The sequence below is a fragment of the Dendrobium catenatum genome, unplaced genomic scaffold (assembly GCF_001605985.2).
Source record: "Dendrobium catenatum unplaced genomic scaffold, ASM160598v2 fragScaff_scaffold_262, whole genome shotgun sequence".
NCBI lineage: Eukaryota > Viridiplantae > Streptophyta > Magnoliopsida > Asparagales > Orchidaceae > Dendrobium > Dendrobium catenatum.
The window spans coordinates 496,840-499,822 of record NW_021318724.1 but is presented as its reverse complement, the minus strand read 5'-3'; positions in this window follow the sequence as shown (position 1 = coordinate 499,822).

Genomic DNA, 2,983 nt, shown 5'->3' with positions numbered 1-2,983 from the left:
TTGGTCTGGTGGCGGAGTTGGCCTCGGCTTCTGTTATTGGTGCGACTTCTCTTGCCGAGGGTGGAAGGTGGTCTGGTGGTTTGCCTGTTTTGGGTGTTGTGGAACCAAATGGGTGTGGTCAGGTTTTTAATAAGTCGGAAGGTGGTGCTGATGTTAATTCGTCTATTGAATCTTTTCCTGTTGGGTTGAGGCTGAGCCTCCGTCTTCTGGTGTCAGAGAGGAGTGTATTCTTATTGTCAATAGGTTAATTGAGGTTCCAGTAAATGAGATTGATATGCAAGCTCTGCTTAAATGTTTAGATGATTCTTCTGGTGTGGAGATTAGGGACTAGCTTAATTGGCTGAATGTGAATCGGAATTTGACTCTTCTGAAGGTGGTTTGGTGTCTGAGAATGACAATGATTTCTCTCTGGTGTGTGCGAGACCTTCTCTCATTGGTGCAACTCGGGGGAGATTTTGGGGGAGAGGCCGACGTAGACGATGATTTTTCGTGGCATTATGTTCTCCATTTTTTTCTCTTGGTGTTATCCTCGGGGGCTAAGGGCAATGATGTGGTCGGGGCTCGCGTCCCGGTTGTTTTGCTGGTGGCAACCTTTGGTGTGGCTTTTCGGGACGGTTTTTGGACATTGTCTACACCTTATTGGACGGTCCGTGCGAGGCTTCAGGGTCGCTGGAAGCTTCGGCCGCTTACTGAGCCGGCTTTTGGCTTTTAGCTTTTAGCTTGTTTTTTTTTTTTCAGCTCGTCTTTCTATTTTGTTGTAACCTTTTTGGATTGTTTAATATATGTTTTCTTAAAAAAAAAAAGTATGTGATAAATAATGTGAAAGAATGTTTTGAATTCCGGACTAGTTCAAGAGCAGAGGAACTAAAGAGTTCTCTTGAATTTTTCAGCTATCATTATCGACGACCACCACCAATAATTACTACAATCATCTCTAGACTTTTATGAGGATCTAATCTTATTGTTAGCTTTTAAATGCGTGAATCAATTAATTGTTCCTAACGTGATCCCTTCTTTAATTATGAGGTAGGGATAATTCTTTAAATCTCCTATTCTATAGTGAATTATTAAAATTGGGTCAGGCCCAATATTTTTTTTTCCTTCTTGGATTATCCACATAAAAACTTTATATTCTTCTTCTATAATTTTTTCTGTGCGTGCTAATTTTTATCAAATGTCTACTGAAATAAAATTTTTAGTATAGAAAAACATTAATTATAGTTTGTATATATCAATTTTATTTTAATTTTTATTTACTGACTTCTTCTACTGTTATAATTAAATATTTATATATTAATTTTGATAATTAATGTTAGTACAGCTTTGGATTATTGGTGTCACAGGCTTCAGTCTCTGAAGGCCTTCAATTGGATTGGAAGGCTAATTTTAATATTTTTATTAGGAAAGGCTAATTTTAATATGAATATTAATAAGTTCTGGTAACTAAACTCACGAGATTTAGGTTTTGTTTGGAATTCTTTTTTTACTGTTTTTTTAAAGCAGTTTTTTAATAAAATTTTTAATTTTTTTATCAAAAAATTATTTTAAGAAGCAAGAAAAAAATCATCACAAACAAAGCATGCATTGGTCAATTTAGTGAAGATATTTTAGAAAAAAAAATTATCTCAAATTTGATACTGACATTTCATAATAAATATTACAATTTCTTTTATGTATCATTTATGTTCTTCTGTAATTTTGCATGAAACATAATTGTTATTTTTATCATAGAGTTCAACGATTTTCTGCTTCCTTATAATCATCTCCTTTTAATTGTTTTGGAGGGAGTCTATTTTCTCTCTTTTTTTTTCAGTTTTTCATTTGAAAACTTTTGGGTTTCATATATTTTTGTTATGGTTTTATTTTTCTTAAGTAACTCAGGTTTCATTTGGGTCAATTTTTTTTTTTAATTTTTTAAAATAAATTTTTAATACAAAGAAATTTTAATCTAGAAATTTTTTACAAGAAAGTTAATTTAAATATCATAAAAAGTTATACCAAAGACTTCACTTGAGACAATTTTTTAATTGTATTTTAAAATTGTTATTTTAGAAAAGTTTTTAAACTAGAGATTTTTTAACTAAATACTATTTTTAAAAGCAATTAAAAATATCGTCTCAGACAAAATCTTTTTTATTTTTTTGGTGACCATATCATTTTATAAATAAATATAATTTTTTATATTGAATGAAATTGGCTGGACATGATCATTATTTTCACTTAAATTTCTAATTAGAATATAAAAAGGTGCTTTTTAAATGAATTTTCTTTCTATAAAATATGAAAGAGAATATGATCATTTTCAAGACATAGGCTTCACTTGGGATGGCTTTTTATTGCTTATTTTAGCAACTTTTTAGTACAAAAATTTTAATTTATTAGCTAAGATATAACCCTCACTATCCTATAAATTTTAAGAATAACAAAATGGGAAACCGGGCTTCCTCGCTCTGCTCTCTTGGTGTGCTAGGGCATCGCCCTAGCCGCCTCTTTCCGGTATCTCCGGCCGGTTCTCTACTGCGTGTCGTGCTGGCTGATTGTCCTAGTGTGGCTCAGGGCAGTTTTCTTCCTTTCCTTGTTTATTTTCTTGCGTTGTGTTTTTATGGTGCAGCGTCGTTTTCGTGATCCTGGTTTTCTAGTTGGATCTTCTTCTCTTTCGTTTAAGGATGCACTTTTTGGTTCTTCTTCTTCGGTCAGTGTTTTTCCCGATCTTAAGGTGTGTTCTCACAAGGGCTTGCTGACGTTGTGAATTTCCGAGGCGAAAATTGCTTCGTTGGCTGCTCTGTTCGAATTTTCCCTTGTCGAAAAATTTTCGGGCCGTAGGCCATCCCTGGAAGCAATTAGGAGCTTCTTTTTTAAACTTAAGCTAAATGAACAGGTTTATGTCACTATGCTAAACCAGAGGAATGTGTTGATTAAGTTGTTTAACGATTTGGACTACTGTAGGGTTTTTGCTCATAAGTCTTATTTTGTGAGTAATTGC